We start from the raw sequence: 22,940 nt of genomic DNA on the forward strand, positions 1-22,940 counted from the left end.
GCTGCAGAGGTCTGAAAGGGCCTGGAGTGTGTTTGGGGATTGGCCAGATTTGTCAGCTGCTCAGGTTTGAATTTGACAGAATTTGGGGTGCAGTTAGCATAATGGCCATTGGGTGGGTGCATAGGGGAGAACATGTGACCACCAAGACCCCTGTATTACTGTTTTATTTTTTAATCTGGAGATCCACAATAACTCATATGAGTTGCGTATGTGAGATTCTTGTAGCATTTTTCATTTGTTCTGCAGCAAATGATGCGCTTTAATAGGGGGTGGTCTCTTTAACATGCTGTCTGGCAATCTTGGCCCAGGAGCACATGGCGTGGGAAGCAAGAATATGTTCCTGTTCCTATCTGAGATGCAAGTCAGTCTCTCCCTTTCTCTCTTCCTTCTCTCAAATTGGGATGTAGTGCACCCCTTTCTTTGTTTCTTTTGAATATGGGAATTCCTCTACCTTTGTGTGCTATGTGCATCCAAGTTGAAATGCAGGAAGGGGGGGGGAGCTTTCACATCTCCTGTTACGCAGATTATATATTTTTGCTGTAGTGTGCTATTTGGTCATTGCACATGTAAAAGGGTGGAGAAGCACTCAGGTGCATATTTTTTTCTCTGGAGGGAAGAAAATTAGTAAATGCATGCTACTCATGTTCTTGAGTACCACAGCAATAGGTGCACATGTGCACGGTATCAAAGGACACGCTGAGGGTTGAGTCTTTCTGTGCTGTCGCAGCATGTGTTCCAATGCATGGTAGTGTGTGGGCCAGGAAGCCTACTACACACAGAGAAAAAGAGCATGGCATTCAGGGGCTATACATTTGGGTTTTTACCAAGGCCTGTGTGTTCAACACATCAGGGAAGGGGATGTTACCTCATCTATCGGCTCCTGCAAAGACTTGATTTTCTGTACAATCCACATTTTCTAAAGAGAATCTTTGTCACTCATAATGTTACATTATGCAAGGTCCCAGGGGATAGGTGCCTTTCTGAATACAAATGTTTTGCCTGTGTGCAGTACAAAGAGGGCGTGGAAGAAAGTCATCTGCGCAGTTGATGCACAACTCCTCCATGGCACGTTACACACACGTTTGTTAAATTAAATGTAAGGTATTTCAACGTGTCTTAAAATGCCCCACCTGTGCACAAAGCCCCATTCTTGTGCCTCCATCATATCCTGTCTGCTCTTTTTGCTTTTATTTTTTGACATTGCTAGCATTTTAAAGTTCTCTAGGAAGTGGCCATGCTGCCTGTTTCTTCTGTGCTTGGGAATTTTTTTTTTAACTGTAGTAGCATTCCACATTCACTGTGTTTTAGTACACTTCAAATGATTTTTACAGCAATATGTAACATCTGTCAACAATGTGTTAGTCATGCCCATTTAGTTTAGGGGGGTCTGTTCTGGGTAGAGCTAACATTAGTTACAACCTGCAGTGTTCAGCAAAACAATTTGGCTTTTGGAGTTTCAAGGTAGTTTGCAGCTTTTACTTGTTTGATTTGTGTATCTTTAATCGTAATAATCTTGTGTATATATGGAAACGGTTCAGTGATTTTTGCCTTGACTTCTCATTACTTTCTAATTTTACAAATGCTGGTGCCATTGCAGAGTCAGCATTATTATTTTTCATTGCAGGGTGGACACATTGTCCCATAATCACAGAAGGTTAGAATGTGTAGAAGAGATATTTTAGCTGCATATTTATTGCTGGCATTGCATGTGGATTTATTCAGGTAGCTGTATATGTCTCTCTTAGAACCTGCTTCAAGGCATGTGGGACCCATATGAACCTTTGCAGTAAATGTAATGTTACCTCTGGAGTGCGAAGTGTTTGCTTAAACTGAAGAAAAGAGTTCCATTTAGAATTCCCAAACTTTCTGTTGACAAATCTGGTTTCAAAGAATGGAACTCCTGTAAGTTTCTCCTGCAAAGCAGATTATGAAAAATCACCTCCCCTTCCATCTTGCAGACAGGTATAGAAGTCTTACTTTGCATTTTTATGATATAATATCAATTACCATTGTAGAAATTTGTAGTTTAATGGACAAACCTTTTCTCCATGTGCACTGTTTTCTCTTCTGGGGAATCCTGTAATTTTGAGATAGGCTTGTACTGTACTTCTGAAAGTGGCTGAGGCTTGATTGTCTGTTAGATGTTGTTTTTGTGCATTTCTTTAAGTACTGTCCCCTGTTTTAGTGTGGGTATTAAATTCAGCAGTTTGATGCTCTGCGATAAACATAGTTTAGATCCCAAGCCATAGTTTGTGCTTCCAAACATGTAACCAAATCATGGTTTAGAGCTGTGTGTCTACTGTCATTTAGGACCATAGGAAACTGCCTTCTATTGAGTCAGACTGTAGGCCCTTCTAGTACAGTATTGGCTATACAGACTGGCAGCCGTTCTCCAGGACTTCAGACCAGGAGTCTTTCCTATCCCTGGCTGAACAGGATTTTACCTGGGACCTTCTGTATGCAAAGCAAATACTCTTAACATGAAGCTACAGCCCTTTCTATCAGCTCATCACTACTGTCTCTAGGCATAGCAGCCCCCAGATGCCAAGCTGTAACTACACTCTGTCCATTCATACATCACATCATATCATAGTTCAGCTCTTTTTCTGGGGTGGATGCAAGGAGGAGATTGGAAGTTTTGCTTAGTTAACTGTGTTCTGTTATTTATTTTATGTATTCAGGGGTATTTATACCCCACCTGCTAACCAAAGTTCTTGAGGTGCCTAAGCTCAGAATGTGGTTTGTTTCAACTGTGGTTGGGAAACAAGTCAGAATCATAAACCACATTTTGAATTTGGCTTGTTTCCCAAATAATACTTCAGACTAACCATGTAAATGGAAATGAAAGCTTTTGGTCATGCCAGAGGGTAGAGCTAACAAGCCCAAGGGTCATGCACATAACTCTAAGCCATAGTTGAACATTACGTCCAAATGCAACCACAGTTGGGCATTGGGTGTTGAGAAAGCATAGGAAATAGTGTGTGCTACTCAGATGCATTGACTTGTGAGGTAAACTAATATTGTGCTCCGTAGTTGCAGTCAGAATAAGGCTGCATAAAAAAAACAACCTCAAGATAATCATCACCTCAGATTAGTAATCATTGCTCAAAGCAGATCTCATGATCTTTCATTTTGGCAACTCCTGTGTTGACCTAAGTGTTATAATGATGATCATTTAAAATGTAATCCTAACAAAAATATGATTATATTTATAATTTTATTTGTTAATACTCACTACATCTTCAAACCTTTGCGGATAGCTTTTGGATCTCAGAAAACTGGTCAGTATAATACTTGTGGACAAAATCTTCTGATGTTTTTGTTATGGTTGTAGAGAGCCTTGTAGGCCATCTATTCAAACTCCCTGTTCATTGCAGGAAATCAGAGCTTGAACATTCTGTATGGCAGAACCCACCATTCTCTCATGGGCTTCAGTGTTGAAATGTTCCAACTGTTGTGTGTATGTCCTAAACGCTAGTTTATCACATAGTTATTTATTCTTACAGAACCTTGTTTCCCTAATAACCTGTCTATTTTGCAAAAATAAATTGCTTTCATGTTGTAGCATTATAGATAGATAATTACCCACTGCTCTGGCCAGCACTCTGATCCCATTACAGTTACAGACGCTTCAGGTTACAGACTCCACTAACCCAGAAATAGTACCTCGGGTTAAGAACTTTGCTTCAGGATGAGAAAAGAAATTGTGTGGTGGCGGCACGGTGACATTAGCTTCAGGTTAAGAACGGACCTCCAGAATGAATTAAGTTCTTAAACCGAGGTACCACTGAATATCTTTCCTGACTGCAGTGTTACAAGATGCTAGCAGTGCTGGCTACTTAACCTTTTAGCTTGCTCTGAGTAGTATTAGTATATTCTGCTAGTGGTGCTCATCCAGTTGCAAGCTTTGGTTAAAGAACAGTCTTACATTGGGTCAGGCCATTGATCCATCTAGTCAAATGCTGCATGCCTTGACAGCAGTAGATCTCCAGCATTATGGGTATAGAATTATTCTGTGAACCGCCCTGAGACCCTCAGGTATAGGGCGGTATATAAATTCAATTGATGATGATGATGATAGGTTTTGCTCTGCTATCTCAGATCCTTTTAAGTAGCAAGATCAGAGATGGAAATTTGGACTTCACACATGTGAAGCATGTTGTACCCCCTCCCATTGAATCAAAACCATTTCCTACCTGTACTGTTTCTCAAGCTGATCAGCACTACCACTTACAGTGGTACCTCGGGTTAAGTACTTAATTCGTTCCGGAGGTCCGTACTTAACCTGAAACTGTTCTTAACCTGAAGCACCACTTTAGCTAATGGGGCCTCCTGCTGCTGCTGTACCACTGGAGCACGATTTCTGTTCTCATCCTGAAGCAAAGTTCTTAATCTGAAGCACTATTTCTGGGTTAGCGGAGTCTGTAACCTGAAGCGTATGTAACCCGAGGTACCACTGTACTAACAGTCCTCCTCCAGCACTGGAATTTCAGTGAACTCAAGCAAGCTTAGCTTCCTTCCTGGTCACCCATCAAGCTACAGGGTCTGATTTAGACATATGAAAGACATGTTGAGTTTAAAATAATAAATTGTAGGATTGGAAGGCCCCAGCCTTTAAAGCAGGGTCATCTCTTTGCCAAAATGCAGCTGAATTTACTGGCCACCGTTACCTGTACTTCATGGAGAATATAATCTTGCAGTACTTTTTTGCCCATAAAAGTATTGTACTATGTTCTTTCACACCACCCATTTTAATAATTTTCATTTTAAAAATAGTTTTTCATTGTGCTTTGAATTTATTATTTAAGGGTCAGAAATAAAATACATGAGACAGTAGCTGGTTTAGCAAGGTGCATCAGCAAAATGCATGTCTTAAAATAATTTGTACATACCACAGAGCAGTTGAACCCATTCTGTATCGCTAACTAATGGAACAGCTGTAGACAAGGCGATAAAGTTCTTATACAGGGATATCCAGAGAGGCTCCTGAGTAATGTTATCCATTAGTTGTCTACCAATAAATTGAAAGGTAAGACAGTCCATTTGAATCTTTGCACAATAATCCAGTATCAGTTTTCCTCACCTGTCTAATTGTATGCTTCTTTTCCACAAAATTGTTCCTCAAGCGGCTCACCACATATCAAATTAACAATAAGTATAACAATTCAAAAACATATTGGAAATGGTCATAATGTCAATAAGTAAACAAAAAAATCCATACAGCACTGTATAAAACAAGACAAGCTGAAAACTAAACAGAGAATAATGCCTAGCAGAGAGAAAATGTGTGTTGGGCAGGGTGGGGGGGGAATTGCCATTCCAAAAGGGTGTTTGTTCCACAGAGGTTCATTATAACTAAATTGCATGCATTGGATGGGAACCACACTCTCATGTGTGGCAGTCTTCCTTCCCTGCTCTCATGTGCCTCTCCTCCCCTCTCTGAACATCCCCGTCTTTCATTTAGGAAGGTAAAGATTGCAGCTGCACCTTCAAGCTCCACATGCAGTCATAGTTTCAATACTGTTCGCATTCTCCTACATCCTACATCACTTTCCAGGCACTTAAGAAACCACAAGCCAAATTTGACTACCTAGACTTTTGCCTGATAGCTTGTTGCCCAAGGAAGCCCTCCTCCTCTTTGCCCTGCACTTCATACCAGCCTTGATCCAACAACTTTCCCTTGACAGCAACAGCAAAGAAAAGACAGTGTGGACAGGGATTCCCTATAACCATGTTATCCGGTAGTTGAGATCCAAATTTTCCAAACATCCAGGGGACCCAGCAGCATCTCTCATCTGGGATGATGCAGATGTTCTAGCTCTCATCCGGAGGGCCCTTATGCCTCCTCTTTTTGTAGGCTCTCACACCACGTGGTGGCCAATAACTTTCACATTTGCTCATCAATTCAGGAGGCGGGTAGGTCTCTCGTGGTAGTCTTTGAAGTGGCAACACCTCTTCCCTTAATTCCAAAAATACCTTCTAATCTAAATAGCTGCCTTAGTAACCAGCATTTATATTTTATACAACTTAGTGACAAAAACAATAAGGATTTCACTTTATTATGGCCTGTTTCTGACATTCTATATGTGGAAATCTAGCAACATAGAATCAGCTGTCATGCTACTACATTTTGAAAACGCTTTGGGTCAGCTGTATATATTTCATTATTCTCCAGAATGGTACAAGTAGCTATTAGGGTGATTTTTTGGTAGATGGACGATATATGAAAAAGTTCACAGACCCATCCATTGATATTGCCTTGAGATTTATGGGTATAGTATGGTATACAAATTTAATAATAATAATAATACCAGTAACCATTTTTTACCCAAATTAAATCACATTGAACACATCCCTGCCCTACTCATTGTTTGATGACAGAGTACTTCAGCGTATTTCCCCCAAAATATTTATTTCTTATTGTTAATTCTACCAAAGCACATCACCTTGCTTTCTCTAAATGTAATAAAATTAATTTGCAATAACCATGCATTTTTCCCCATCCAGAGTTCATTGGTGAAAATGAGCAAATTTTCCAGTATTGCAGTGCAAGTAAACATGAAGTTGCTATAATAGATTGGAGACAAATTCATCTTTCCTTCCTGTAGCATAGTTCAGCAAAAAAATCAGTCCACTTTGGGGAAATGAGATGGTAACAGTCTGAAATCTCTTTAATTTCCTCATTTTAAGGCCAAACGCGTAAACTATATGAATATTTTGCTGTTTTTATTATTTGATCTCCAGCACCATTGGTATTAAACATTTTTTTTCAGCACTGAAAGAGGGAGACAACACTATGTGATAATAGTTTAGTGTTCAGTAATATGAACATGACTGTGAACAGTGTCAAAAACTGGGATAGGAAAGCTAGGAGCCAAATGGCTTCTGAAACCTGGATTGTGAGCGCCAAAACAGAATGTCTAATCACCATGGGGTGGGTGTGTCAGCAACACTTTTTATTTATTATTTTGATCAAAATGAATTAATACGCAATTCACTTAAGTGACACATTGTTAATATCACATTTTTAGCAGAAATGGTTAATACATGTTTAATTTGGTGTTTACAGTAAGAATATCAGTACCATACTTCAGTTTTCAAAACACTCTACTCTTTATTGTTAAACTCCTTAACATACTGTCGATCCTTAACATATACTTTGAGGCTTCAAAGAAAATACATTTCAGTAATTCTTGAGTGTTAGCCAGGTGCAAAAAATGGCACCCAGACTTCTGGAGGTACTCACAAATGGAGAATGTTTAGGTGCAAAATGCACCTGGCACCCTGCTAATTTCAAACCCTGCCTGTGAATAATCAAGAGGAGTAAATGATAGGGAAATCATTTCTCCTACTTTAATGTGCAATAGGGCCCAGGCATAGAACTAGGACATCTGTGTCTGAATCTTCCAGTGGAGTGTCTGAAATGGGTTCTCTCTCACTAAGCTATGAAGTCTCCCCTAAAATGCATACCTGAAGGTGCGCAGACTCTTTAATTCCTGCCCCTTCCAGAATACTTCAAACTGCTGAATGAGTGTGCCCCATCCACAGCTTAACTAGTCCTTTTAAGGGTTGATCTGTTTTAAGGGAACCATTTATCTTTCCAATCCCTCTGTACCCTTTTAAAGGAATCTTGAGCTGGAGGGTATCGTGGTCATGATGCAGCCCATCAGTGTTAGGTTCCAGCTGCCAATATGAATAGTCTTGTTTTGTTCCTACAATCTGCTGTCATGCTTTCAAAAGTTACAGGGCAGCTTGAGAGCAATGCACAGGTGTAGGTGTCAGCCTTCCCTTTATCCTTCCACACTTCCCCATAGGTCTCTTGAAACCTACGTGTACACACATACACAACTTTTTCTGCATACCTGGAGTGCCTCTTGTGTTTGCAGGAACTTTTCTCTCTTGGAGGCTGAGTTTTGCTGTTGTACTGGTAGGCAGGGGCTGCCAACTTCACAATTAGAAGAAATGATGTTGAGGTTTTTCATCATTTCCCATATATATTCTCAATCTGAAGGGCTTTTGAATTAGCTACACTGTTAACAGGGGGTCAGCAACCTAAGGCCCATGGGTCGGAGGTGGCCCGCGGAGGTCATTTTACTGGCCCATGAGCCGCCCCCGATCTGAGCTGCCCACTCGCGTGTGGCGCTAAACCCACACAGCGCAGGGACTCGCTTCCGCGGTGTCAGAAATGGCATCTCCACATGTGCAGATGTTGAAAATCACAGGGGTGTGCGCACAATCCAGCCCACAGAGGGATCTCCGCAGGACTGATCCGGCCCAGACAAGATAAACCTTGCTGACCCCTGACTATTAATTTTACCTTTCTCCAATCCTGTTAACGTGTGGCAGATTTCTAGCACTAGCTAATCCATTATTGCTATCAATCTGTTGGTGCCAAAAAGTACTTTGCAGACTTTCACCTTCAAGCTAGCTAATTACCAGCAAATCTGATAATGCCACATGTCCCAAGCTAGTAGTGCTTTTCTTACTGCGTTTCCCATATAGAGTAACTTAAAGCCTTCAGATTGTCCCATTTTGAGTGTAAGCTTTTCCATAACTTTTATAGCAGTTACCTTACTCTTTCTGTGCCAGCTATGTATTTATATTCAAAGATATACGTGTACCAGCCTTTCAAATAATTTTCAAGGCGTTATATATATTAATGAGATGTAAAACAATGTGAAATCCAATATAAATATTTTTTTTAAAAAAAACCCGAACACCATAAATGACACAGCAGTTGATAAAGTTGAAGCCAAAATTCAAATGTGAGCAGCAATAAAAGTTCTAATGATTGAAGGCCTGGGCAAATAAAAAAGTTTATATGGCAGCTAAAGGTCATGAAAACGGGTACCAGGTGAGCCATCCTGGGCGGGGGAGAAGCATAGCTGAGATACCAGCACCAATGAAGCTCTCTCCCCAATACCCACTTGCCTCGGATCACTATAATTGTCATTCAGGTTCATGTGGTAGCGGATTCCTAGGTTTCATTCTGTATTCCAGGGGTCAGTAACCTTGATGGGCACATTTGGAATTTTGAGAAAGTGTCACAAAATGGATGCTATGGGGGTGTGGCATAATACAAAATGGCAGCCACATCTAAAGAAGCAGAAAAAGACAAATCATGCGAGTATTTCCTGCCCACCGACACCCTTCTTTAACAATGGAAAAAAGGCACCTATATCAGCCACCACTGTACTTGCTCACATGAAGAAGGTCTTTATACCTCTCCTATGTTCGGAGTGGGAGGGAGGGTGGATGAACAAACCTAGCATCCAGTGAAATTCAGGCATGTTTAAGAGTGTGTGGTCCATGTAGGAGAGGGCGAGCCAGTGCAAGTAGGAACTGAGCAGAAAGAGCAAACACTTTCTGGTGCATTGTTGAATTTATGGGGTTATATTTACAGAGACATTTTGCAGGCACCATATTTGGTACTGGCTTTGGTGCCTGCAGGTGCCATTTTGGGGACCCCACTGTATATTATTATTATTATTATTATTATTATTATTATTATTATTATGCAGTATACAGGGGTTTAAATATTAAAACCAGCACTTTGAAACAGTCAGGAAAATGCTGCAGTTGATCCAGAACTGATGAGATTTACAGTGGTACCTCAGGTTACATACGCTTCAGGTTATAGACTCCGCTAACCCAGAAATAGTGCTTCAGGTTAAGAACTTTGCTTCAGGATGAGAACAGAAATCGTGCTCTGGCAGTGCGGTGGCAGCAGGAGGCCCCATTAGCTAAAGTGGTTGTAATGGTTCTAGGGGTTGCTCGTGCGTAAACCGGCGCCACACCTGGCTGGGTTGCCTGAGTGAACCTTTTCTGTCCGGACAGCCACTCGCCCGTGGCTGTCTCAATCACTGGCAGAATCCGTCAGTGGGCGTTTCTTGAACTTCTTCCAGCAAAGAAGCTCTTTGACGCCTAGTCTCCGCCTACTCTCCCTGCGCGGAAGCCTTCTGCGCAAGGAGGGTGTGGGCAGCGGAGGACCCCTACTCTCCCCGCTGGTCCCAGGCAAGGAGTCATGGGACCGCCTTGCCGATTCCCTCATCTGCCCCCCCTCTCCACTGGTGCTACGCTGATTCCCTTCCCCAGAAGATGGGCTGCCTCTCCCCATCCCGGGACGCTCTCTGGAGTCCCTCTGGAGCCCACTCTCTCCCTCCGGCCCTGATGGCAGTTCCCTGATAGTGGTGCTTCAGGTTAAGAACAGTTTCAGGTTAAGAACGGACCTCCGGAACGAATTAAGTACTTAACCCGAGGTACCACCGTATTTATTTTTTAAAAAATAAGATTTTATTAAAGTGTTTCATAATACAATAAGATAAAAGAAACCAATCTAAATAAAAACAAAAACACAGAGAAAAAGGAAACAGAAAATGCAGAGTCCTCTCTTAACCCATGTCTCCCACTGAGTGATGGACCCTCACAGCTCTTACCTGGGAGCTTTCCTTTCCTTCTCCTAGTCTCTCATCCTGGAAGGTCTTCCCTTCCCTGCCTCTCATTCAGGGTCCTTCCACCAACCATCCACCCCCTTCATGTGTGTGTAATCCTTAGACCCCAAAAACGGCCCAGAGTAGGGGACACCAAAGGAAAACCTAAAAAGAAAATAAGAAGGACTTCTGATTTTCTGTCTGTCAGTTACATGCAAGAAATTATTCAAAATATCCACTTTACAATGACATCCAACTGATCTACTTTCTGTTAGACAGTATTTCCTCAATCCTCTGACCCAAATGTCTTGGATTATTTCCTTTTCTTTTTCACACAAATGTCAGCAATGGTTTTTCTCTTCTCAAACCTATCTGCTTTGTCTCCAGTAACCTCAACAACCATTCCTCCATATTAAACAATAAGTCTTTCTATCTTTGTCCACACAAGTCTCTCTGCTGTAATATATTGAGATAATATTCGATAGTTCTTTTCTTGTTATGTAGTCTTTAATTCACACCCAAGAACTGGTGAGATGTGTTCCGACTGGCCAGTTACATGTTCTGAATCAATTGTAGTAGCCTAGTCTTCAAAGGTATGTACAACATCCATTAAATATGACTTGGATGTTTTAGCGTTATGGGTCACAATGACAAGCCGGGGTTTATCTAAAAGGGGCTGCAACTTGTGCTGCTTAGCTGCTGAAAGGCCTTTTGTACCAGAGATGCTACTCAGACATTTTTGAAGATACTTTTGAAGCCTCTGGGCTAGTGTGGTGCGTGCCGCAGGCTCATAATGTCTTCCTTTGTCTACATAGGAAGGGGGAGTTGAGCCTGGGAGCTCATGAGGAATCATGGGAGTGGCTCATCCCAACAGCTACCATTGAGGTGATGCTTTTGTGGCCAGTTACATAACCTGATTTAGTTGTCCTATTTCACTTCACGGGCAATACTTTCTCCTGAAACTGGCGTCTGCGCTGACAGGTATAGCCGTTTCGACAGAGAGCGCCAACAAGGGAATGATGAGGTGCAGCTATCACATAAAATCAATGGTGTGATAATTATGGATTTTATGGTTTAGGTTTCGTTAGTTTTTACCTGCTGATAGAATACTCACTCACAGCAGAAAACTGCCTGTGTTGCACAGTTGTCATTGACTTGTCATAGTGTGGTTCCAGTTATGGAATGCATTATGCTCCTCTGTGACTTCTGCCATGTAAGCTACTTTACTTGGATGCCAATCTGTCTGTTTGTCTGTCTCTTTGACTGTCTGTCCCATTCAGGCAGTAATTAGTCTCCTTTATTACAGTTTATTTTTGTGACTCTATTATTGTGAGTTCTCTTCCAAAAAATGGGAGCTCATAATGTGAATGCAGTTGTACTTTTACACAGGAGCAAATTAAAAACAATTATAATGAAAGTCTGGCTACTTGTACATTGCTTTTTCAACAGATAGTGTGAATTATTCCTACAGATCCTGCTTCAGGAGATGGTTACTGCACCGGGGAAATGAAATTAACATTGCCTTATGTTCTAATAGGCTACAAGCCATGCCAGTCTTCGTTTGATTGTTTCCCTTTGCTGATAAGGAAATATTTATCAAAATCTTGATACTTTTGCATGTGTACATGGAGCAGGGCAGTTAAAATTTTAACATTTTTCTTTATAGTAGCCTATGCTTTTGAAATCCACATCACGGAATGCTTTTGAAGACTGGATTCCTATTGAGCAAGTGGATTTTGCTCAAATGATAGCTGATAGCTGCTGAATATTGAATGCATGTGCCCTGGTGCAAAGATATTTGGTCAGTTGGCAACCCATATTTCTTATATGGTTGGTAGTATGAGGCCAGTCAACAGTGGTCTTCAGAAAGAAGGGCTTTTCCTTAGCTGTGAGGAAAACCCAGTTATTGTTGGACCTGAAAGAGAGTAGTATTCTTCTGGGATACATTGTAATTGTCGTTTGAAATGTGCAAGCATCTAGGTCATTTGTGCTGGCTGGTCACGCAGTTGTGGATACTGAGAAATATGTGTTGATTTTAGTTTCCAGGTCCTAAATCGGGTAGGAAAATGTTGGCCCTTCAGAAGTTTCTGAACTTCAGTTTCCATCAGTCTTAACCCGCATGGGCAATCAGGGATGATGGGAGTTGTTATCCAGAAGCACTTGGGGGCATGGCGGCAAAGGTTTTCCAGCCCTGTCTAAATGAAAGAAGTGGATTGCTGTCTAGGAAAAATGTGCCTAAAGACTGATTTTATTTTATTTTATTTTTTTAAAAAATGTATTAGATGTAAATTGTTAAATCAACTACTATGCCTATGAACAAAAATACTCACATGATTGCCTGTGGTGTAGAAATATTGCTTTCCGGTGGCTATGGCTGTCCCTAGTTTCTGACTGCACTTTCTGCTGCTCTTTATGGCTGGGGGTGGTGGTGACAGCAGACAGGGAGAGAGAGCATGAGCACTGCAAACCCTGCTCTGTTTGTCCACCTGAGCAAACACAGTAGGATATCTTGGCTGCACTTTCTCTTCTCCACTGTTGCTCCAAGTATAGATGGACACAGAAAGTCAGCTCCATGTTCATTCATAACAAGGAGGGCTATCTTTTTCTTCTTCCAGCCTTTGAGTCTATAACCATAAGTTTGAAAGGGTGGAAAAGCAATTGTTGTTAGCCATGAAAACAATGTAGTACAAATGGCAGCTGTTGTCCTTGGACACCCCCTTGTTTATTTAGCTAGTCCTACTGATTAATGTCAATTAATTTCATTGATTCTACTCTGAGTAGACCAAGCATTAGCTACCACCCTTTATTTTTACAAGGCAAGTTTCCTAATTTTCAAAGTACTTTATAGTCTTCATATTTGTACCTGTAGAAGTAGGACTATTGTTTCCATTTTACAGATGGCAAATGTATATCATGGCAGAGACAGGAGTCAATCTCAGGTCTACCAGATTCAGATTTGCAATACTATCCACCCACTCATGTTTGCTTTCACTGTCCATTTGGCCTTTGACATTTTATTTCATGTTCAACTTGAAATTTGTGCCCTACAATGACCTTCAGGGCAAATTCCAATGTTGCAAAGTTACATAACTTTACAAGTGTGCAACTGCTGTTTTTGGGGTGTGCACAAGGGTTGCAAACTGAAGGAATAATTTGTGTTCTTTTGACAAGTTACTCATGGAGATTTTAATTGCATTCTTATATGCCCAGAGGAGAGATGAATAGCTCAAAAGTAATGCATACTACTCTCCATCATGTTTCTGCAAGTGGAAATATTTTCAAGCAATTGGCAAGGCATGGTTATAGAAACTTGGCCTTCCTATATTTGGCAGTGCTCCTTTCTTTGTTTATTACTAGAATTATATGGCTACTTATCAACACATGTTCCCTGGGTAGCATATGGGGCAGAGAATAAAATGCAAGATAATAATTACAAGTATCAAGAAAAATAATAAAATGCAGCATAGAGCTTTTTAAATAGCTCAGTAAAATAAAACACACTTACACAATGAGAGCCCAGAATTTGCAAGTTTAAAATGCTAGGTGTTTAAAAGGCCTGGATGGCTATGAAGATCTTCACCTGCTGCCCAAGAGACAATAAAGTAGGTACTAGGAGGGTCTCTATTTGGAGGTTATTCTACAGCAAGTGTTCTACAACCAAGGAGGCCCTCTTCCTAATAGTCACTTGTATCACTTTACAGGGGCACACAGACTCCAGTTCCATCAGCCAGCATGGCTAGTGGTCAAGGACGATGAAAGTAGGAACCCAACTCCACCTGGAGGGCCTCATTTTCCCAACTCCTGCTTTAAAGTTTCAAAACACCACTTTAAATTCAGCCCAGAAGCTAGTGAAGCTGATAAAACACTGGCATAATGTAATTGAAATGGCCAGCTCCAGTTAATAATCTTATGGTCCTATTTTGAACCAACTACAGTTTCTAGATAATCGTTTAAAGGCATTGCAGTAGCTGGAGATTACCAGTGTGTCTGTATCCATGGCCAAGCTATCCCCATCCTCATATGGCCATAGCTGGTGTATCAGATGAAGGTGATTAAAGTTGTTTTGAACCACATAAGCTCCTTGCGCTTCTAGTGACAATGTTTGATTCCCAAACACTCTGATCCTTTGTGGGGAGTGCAGCCCCTTTCAGAACAGTTTGAACACCAACCACCAAGAAACACCCACCAGCAATACCTCCTTGTCCGAACTGAATATCAGTTTAACCCCTATCCAGTCCTTTACTGTACCTTAGCACTGCTTCTGGAAGTGATAAGTCAGTGTATGTGAATCAAGTGTTCACCAAGATTTCTACCCTGACCCATACAAAGTCCTGCAGTTGCATATGACAACTCACTCTTTGGCTAAAGGCTATTCCAGACGAAATTTCTTGGCAGGCAGTATGTAGCCTGTTGATAATACATTGTTTATGCCTAGTTTAGAAGGTTTCAGCAGTGCTTTGTCTTACTCATTTTTGTTGATTTTTCTGCAAATTGAACATCTTTCTTAATCCTTCTCCTTTCCCAAGGAACTTGGCATAGTAAGAATGAAAAACTCAGCTGACTTATCCCGCTGGGCAACACATTGAGCTATGTAACCTTCCAGTTCTTACATTCCCAGGGATGAAATTCCTAAATGACCTTGTCAATTCTTTGAAATGAAACTTGATAACAATCTGAGCTTGGGTGTAGTATTAAAAGGCTTACTAGACTGTTTTAACATCAAATATCAGTTGATCAAGATTGCCCAAACATTTCTTTAAACTCTGCTTTTAATAATAACACAGTAAAGAAATGTAGTTCAAAATAGCCAAAATAGGTTGAGTCTGTCGACGCAACCAAATATCATGGCTTAAAAGGACAAAATTGAGATGCAAATCATGTTTTGGCTTCTTTTGGCCATACAATTGCATTGATACGCAACTAGGGATAATTGCAAATCATGTGGTCACTCACTCACTCACTCACTCACTCTCACTCTCTCCGGTAGTTCAGTATTAGTACAGGGGTTCCTGGCTGCCACACGTGCCAGTGCGATGGGTGCAAATCCAGTCCATCCCGCTCTGCTGCGTTCTGCTCCCACCCTGCTCCCTTTGAGTGCTGAACACTGCATGTGTGTCAGCAGTCATGCACATGCTGATCGCACACGCAGGTGGGAAGGTGCCTGTATTACTTTAGGAGGCATGGCAAGAAATATTTTAAATCCTGTTATACCAGCATCAAATGTATAGGTGACAAGCTTACTACACAGAGATGATGAAATTCATAAGCTTCAGTGCCAGGGATTTTTCCAGCGCTGTTGTTACAATACCAGTACTATCTACTTCTAGTGTTAAAATTGAGCATTGGTTAATCATATCTATACTTTTGTCAGGAGTATGTACTGCTAATAACCATTAATAACACAAGGCCAGATTTTTTTTTAAAAAAAACCTATTATTGAAGTTGCATGTAAAAAAGATGCATTTAAAGATACAACTATTGACTCAGTATAGAATTTATGGGGAAATCCGCTTTTAAAGTGGTGGCATTTATTTAAGCATTTCCCTCGAGTCTAGCTTTAATGAAGAAAAGACCATTCAAATGGAAATATTTTGTGAGGTAAGACGGTGAAGGTTAGGGTGTCGGACTAGGACCTGGGAAACCAGGGTTCAAATCTCCACTCAGCCAGGAAGCTCCCTGGGTGACCTTGAGCCAGTCATTGCCTCCCAGCCTAACTTCCCTCACTAGGTTGTTGTGGAGATTAAATGAGGACAGGGAGAACCACGTACGCCACTTGGAAGTCATTGAAGAAAAAGGTGGGATACAAATGCAATGAATGAATGAACCGCATGATAAGAAAAACTATGCAAATAGCTTACATAGCAACTGTTGAAAATTATGCTTTTTTTTTTTGCTTAAGTTATATAAGAATTAATGCTGTAAATGCTGTATTGGAATTGTCCTTCAGATCACTGATATGTCGGTTTCTCTGTTCTCCCATTGGTGAAAGTCATATTTAAAGAGCTGATTCTTGTCTGCTGAGACCAAAAAAATTTAAAAATTTGACCCTTCTCTAGCTAAACTTAGTAGTGACTAAGACCCAAACCAAATGTAATGGGCCAACCATGTTTGCATTCATGTGTGTCCCCTAGTCACACTTAAAGCAAATGTGTGTGTCTTTTCACCCCTTTCTTTATTATTTTTGCATGAAAAAAATGTGTGGGCATGGGGAGCAAAATCACACACCCCACCTGCCCTCCTCTATTCAAGTAGCATTTGCACCAGCCTGACTCACTTTCCTTAATTATGCGATTGGTTGAGTGAAAAGCACTTGAAGCATCAGAGCAAAGTGAAATATGGTGGACTAAGCACATGGGGCTAAGCTTCATTCACCTCTTAGTTCCATTTCATGTGGATAAGGCACCCCGCTTTATTTGTGAATAAAATTATTGCATTTGTCTGGTGGCATGCAATTTAGCCCCAAGTTCCATTGAAACCAGTGGAGAAAGTTAGTTGCCACTATCCCATTATTTTTTGTAGGACTTTTCATTGGATGGGCTTTTAAGTTCAAGGTGTGTTAAAATGTGCTCCTGAGTTTGAAAGACGTACCGGTAATACAAAAGTAGAGTACACAGCAAATTCTCAAGATGAGCTGTGAGTCTGGCTTCCTCCCAAACAGACATGAATACTGACAAATTGAATGCTGGCATAGCTGTCAGTCTTGACTCTTGCATGCTTTGAGTAAGCTATCTTCTTTTTTTTTTTTTTAAGTGTAAAACTGCTTCAGGCACTGGCGGGGAAGGGGGACAGAGTTTCTTCGCGTCACTATAGGGATCAGGCAGTTGATACAGTGTGTAGCCAGTTGCTGTGTTAAACTTCCACAACTGTTTTTTTTTAGAGCCTGACCCCAGTAACCGATAGGTGTGTTTGTATTAAACAAAAGCAATTATTTTCTAAAAATACCACACAGGTCTTTTCACTAAAAGTAAGAGATTCTTCTTTGTGAACGACAAATATCATGGCCTTCAGTGAGTCTTTCATGTAATGATAATAACTAGCTAAAGGCTTTGTAAGAAACTCTTACAAATTGCTCCAGAATTCATTTATATTCAGTATTCTTTAAACCCAGCATTGCCTTCAAAATGACTTGCAGGCCGCTTACTTTTCTACAGCCGTCTTTTTTGAGTTTGAAATAATACATTTACTGTGCAAACTGCACTAAAGGCAGCTTGGGGAACCTTTTATGAAGTTGAAATAAATAAAAAAATTGTCCAGTAGCAGTTGGTCTCTAAGGTGCTAAAGGCAAAGGTAAAGGGACCCCTGACCATTAGGTCCAGTCGTGGCCGACTGGGGTTGCAGCGCTTATCTTGCTTTATTGGCCGAGGGAGCCGGCGTACAGCTTCCGGGTCAGGTGGCCAGCATGACTAAGCCGCTTCTGGCGAACCAGAGCAGCGCACGGAAACGCCGTTTACCTTCCCGCCAGAGCGGTACCTATTTATCTACTTGCACTTTGAAGTGCTTTCGAACTGCTAGGTTGGCAGGAGCAGGGACCGAGCAACAGGAGCTCACCCCATCGTGGGGATTCAAACTGCTGACCTTCTGATCGGCAAGCCCTAGGCTCTGTGGTTTAACCCACAGCGCCACCCGCGTCCCCTCTAAGGTGCTACTGGACAATTTTTTATTTTTATTATTTATTTCGACTGTGTCAGACCAACATGGCTACCTACTTGAATCTTTTATGAAGTAATACTGAAAGTATTCTAGAACACTTGTGTTTGAACTTCTAACTTCTTGGAATTATATTATTTATGTAGGTTTCTTTTTTTAAAAAAAAGGGAAACCTTAAATTATAATGAATTATTAGTGAGGTAGCAGAAATAGTTGGGGTTGGTGCAAATGACCCTACAAGCAGGGCTCCGCAGCTGCTGGCTGAGCTCGGAGCTCTCAACATCCCCTTGTTGGTTGGAGCTGCTGTGCAGCCATTATAATTACTTTATTATTTATTGAATTTCTATACCGCCCTATACCTGGAGGTCTCATGCTTGCCTCCTGTCTGCTTGCCTTTCTGTTGCAGGAAAGGCAACCAGAGACCTTGCTGATTTGGCTACTGTGCAGCTGGAGAAGCTTCCTGCCTCCCTTTCTTGAGGAAAAAGAGGCATAACAGTTGCTACCTTGGCCATTCAACCATGCAATGGTTCAACCAAGTGCTGCCCTTTCCTGCTGGGTGATTGGGGAGAGGGCTTGCCTGTTTGGTTCTACATTGCCAGAGCACTCCAGGTGCCTCACCAATACATCCAAAAAGACCCTGGCCTTCTTCCCAAGCTTGGAGCTTGGGAGGGGGCTGGATATCTCCATGCACCTGTTGGGGCAGAAATTACGCAGCTCTACAGTTCAGGAGAAAAGCTGGAGGCTCACCATTCTTGCCAGACGTTTACAGCACACTTATCATGGTGAGGGAAGATGTGGAAGCATGATTGCTATGTTGTCCTTGTCAAAAAGGCTCAATCCTTCTGATGAATTTTAGTTTTGTTGAAATTAATCTTGAGAATTAAGACAATGTGCCACTCTTCCGTTTTCTTTACGATTCCAGTCCATGCAATACTGGCGGCACTGTTCTTGTTGAATGGGTGCCTCTGTGGCAGACATCTCTGATCAGGAAAAGGAACACAAGTAGCCATCAGTGTCAGAGATTGTTACCTAGGACAAGCACTGCTGTCTCCATAGCCCAGCTACCTTTCATACTGAGATATATTGCTGGGTTTTTTGTTTTTGTTTTTTTAAAAAGGTAAATTAAGAGGTGTCTGACTCAAGTGTTTCAAAAGCAGCAGCAGCAGCAAAGGAAAGAACTGTTTTGTGAATTCTCCAAATTTACATAAACCTTAGTTAACATTGTTCAGTTATAATATTGCATTAATTACATTTAAAAAATACATTGTTTCACAATAAAGGTTCACTAGTTCGTGTCTGTATCTAGGAGATGTAGCAGATCTCCTGATAAAGTATCTTTTTTGTTCTAGCAAGAGGTAATGCTTTCAAAATACTTGATCAGCATATCAGAATGTTTATCTTTAGTAAGTTTTAAAAGCAAGACTGAGGGAGTTTTTCTACAAAAACAACAACAACACACCAAACGTTTTGATGTTCTGATTGAGGAAGTAAAACACCCTAATCCTCAAGATTCCCATCAGTCCTAGCCAGCATGACCAGTAGTCAGGAGTGAAGGGCAATGTAATATTTGAGGGAGCCCCTGCAAGAGCATCTGCCTGGATAGTGGTGCCTGCAGCAAAAGTGAGGTGGAGGCTAAATCCAGCAACTTATCTGTAATTGATGAAGCTCATCATCATGGGTTATACAGCACTGCCTTATGTTGAGGCAGAATACAGTGGTACCTCTGGTTGCGAACGGGATCCATTCCGGAGGTCCGTTCGCAACATGAAAAGAGCGCAACCTGCAGCGGCGCGTCTGTGCATGCGCGGGTTGCGATTCGCTGCTTCTGCACATGCGTGTGGCGTCATTTTGCGCTTCTGCGCATGCACGAGCGGCGAAACCTGGAAGTAACCCTTTCCAATACTTTCGGGTCGCCGTGGGACGTAACCTGAAGGAACATAACACAAAGCGGACGTAACATGAGGTATGACTGTAGTGTCCAATAGGAAACTAGTTTGCTCCCCAAAGGAAGTTCATTTTTCTGCCTTTGTGGGTGGTGTGCAGCAACATCTGGAGAACCACAGGTTCTTCACCCCTGCCATAATTCAGCCAAGTTTGACATGTTTGGAGGAATGTATAGCATGCTAAATGACTGTCAGTTTATTATATTTTATGCTGTCTTTTTAAAATACACATGTCCCCATTATGAGCTGTGCTAGAATTAGCATTTCTGTGTTCAACTTTGGATATAAAGATGTACTTTGGAAACTATAAGTGGCACCCAGTGCTAGTCCTACTTAGAGTAGACCCATTGAAATGAACAGACATGGGTAATAGGCATCTGCATTTTGAGAAGATGACTTTCACTCAGTAAACTTGCTGCCAGTGCAATCTCCATACTCCGTGTCTATTGTGGAATAAATTATTTAAAGATAGGAACATATCTGCCAGAATTAGGAGAGAAGCAAAATCACAAGATGTGGCTTTCTACTGACATGCATTCTTGGGCTGAAATAAGTTTAATGAGTAGCAACTTGAACTTTAATCAGTTGGGAGAAACTGAATGCTGAAAGAATAATCTTCTTACCGCTGTTGTGTATTGACAGGTTTGAAAATCATATGTTTCTGGCTATTTCAGATTAACTATTAGTGCTGCTATGCAGGATTAGGATTCTTCAAGGTTTTGTTTGTTTGTTTGTTTGTTTTGTTCAAATACAGTTTGTGTGCATAGGTAGTAAAAAAACCTAAAAACTTAAGATTTAAAAAATTAAGATTCATAGGTGTCACCATCATATTTTTAGGCACCTGCAAAATATTTAGTCCACACCTTAAGACGTTTGACTAAAGCCTACAAATTATAGAGGAGACAATTTCCCATTTGTCCCCAACCCAGTGGTTATAGCAAAAGCTATAAATGCATTTAAAAAATACACATCCAGGCATTTTGGCCAGTTGTGAATCCTGTGTGTTTGCCAAAATTTCCTTTGTTAGTATTAACTTTCAATGCCAAACTTGTGTGTGTGTGTGTGGATGTGTGGATGTGGTGAATCTTTATAGCTGAGCAGAGTGTGACTCTCAGACATTTTGTATGTTCCTCAGGGTACTGAAATTCAGAGAAAAATTTACTGATTTTTGGCAGATACCTTAGAAAATGCTAGTTATTTCTGACCAGCACTGTTTAGCAAGGTTTCCTGAATTAAGAGTTGTACTTACTATACTTGAAAGAACTGTTTATATCAGTGGCTGCTAGTTTTGTACTCAGAAGTATTAAGTGGAAGTTGAAAAGAGGGGGTGGTGGAAACTTGATTGAAACTGCTAGTTGGATCTCCATTCCTCCATGTAACAATCCAAGTATTTATGACTGAATTAGGATATAGTTGTTTGTCCTACAGATTGTGGGTTCTGAATGTTGAAGGATGACAGAAGACCCAACTGACTTGTCATAGATGGTCACTTTAGGGCTTCCTTGGAGACAAGAAGACTTACTCTATTGTTGGGAACACACTTCTACACTCTTCTTCTGCTATTGCTAGTAGATATAGGTTTTGACCCTTTGTGGTTGGTTTTCACCATAAAGGCTTGCTGAAATCCATAATAACTCTTGCTTGGAATATGTGATTGCATTTGATGCCCTATTGTCTTTCGAAACATGAAGATGATTGAACTACTTTAACTGAGGAAAGCCAGTTAATTATCTAACCAGCTTTACTGAGTTTAAAAAAGTAGTTAAATCCAGGTTGTCTACCCCAGACTAGAGCAATGAAATTTACAGTTTGGGGGAACTTAATACATATATTACAGCAGTTCTTAAAGAGGTAATCTTTTGTAAGTATCAGATCTCACATTGAACTGCTTTAATATTGACAAATGTCCCCCAAACTGCAGTTTTCATTGCTCTAAGCAAGGAGCAAACAACCTGGTACCCTCCAAATGTGCTGGACTACAACTTCCATTATCCTGGACCATTGAAGCTGGCTGTGGCTGGTGGGAGTTGGAGTCCAGAGCATCTGCAAGGTGCTGGGCTGCCTACCCCTGTTCTAATCTGTGCACGACTGCTGCTATTTGGAAATTTAGGAAACTTGTTCATTGGATAGTGTTACGTGTGAAGAAGTTACAAATAAAACTAGCATGGTAAAATAGACCTGAGTCAATTGAATTTTATTGATGTTCAGTTATATTATTTAGTTATATTTGTTTCCTCTCTTTTTTGTGAGTAGATCTTTGCAGCTTCACAACTTACCTGTGAAAGTAGATGAGCCTGAGAGAGAGCAACTTGGTCACCTTTTAAAATTATCCCTCTGCTGCTAGAATTAGACCTGAAATGAGTCTCTAATACAAGGCTTTTTGGAGTTGGGATCGGATTTTTTTGGCATGAGGGTCACAGCTGGAGGGGGAAATGGTTAGCCCTCACCTTCCCAGCTGTGACCCGCCCCCCAATTCCCCCATGCTTCCGTCAGCCATGAAAAAAGCCTTGCCTTGACTGCAGTATAGGGTGGAGGAGTAGGGTGAAGTGGGGAGCCTGGGCACATGCTTAGTGTAGATGCTTAGTTGGCAACTCATAAACTTGACAATGAGTACTTTGGAGCACCTTTAATAAAACAATTGCTCAAGTAAACTCTAAACGGTTTGGGTTTTTTTGGCTTAGTTCCATATCTTGATAATTCCCATTGTTTGTGTATCATGGTGACTTGTAACATTTTCAAAAAATAGAATACTTTTCTTATAAGCTTCTCTTTTTATTTGCATTTTTTCTTGATTCTGAAACTTTTGGAAAGCTTTGCATGTTTTCACTTATGGTGAAGTGGACCACATAGTGAAAAGGAAAAAAAAATTGTTTTTTGAACAATGTGATATGTAACCTGTGTGCTTTTTAAAATTAACTCG

General features: G+C 41.0%; 1 protein-coding gene across 2 annotated transcripts in view; it reads left to right on the top strand.

Annotated features, from left to right (window-relative positions):
• TENT4B (terminal nucleotidyltransferase 4B) overlaps positions 1-22,940 on the top strand; it is a 48,967-nt gene that overhangs the window by 2,340 nt on the left and 23,687 nt on the right. The gene's annotated exons all lie outside the window — the stretch shown is intronic.

The sequence above is a fragment of the Podarcis erhardii genome (genome assembly GCF_964252035.2).
Source record: "Podarcis erhardii genome assembly, chromosome: 7".
NCBI classification, from domain to species: Eukaryota; Metazoa; Chordata; class Lepidosauria; order Squamata; family Lacertidae; genus Podarcis; species Podarcis erhardii.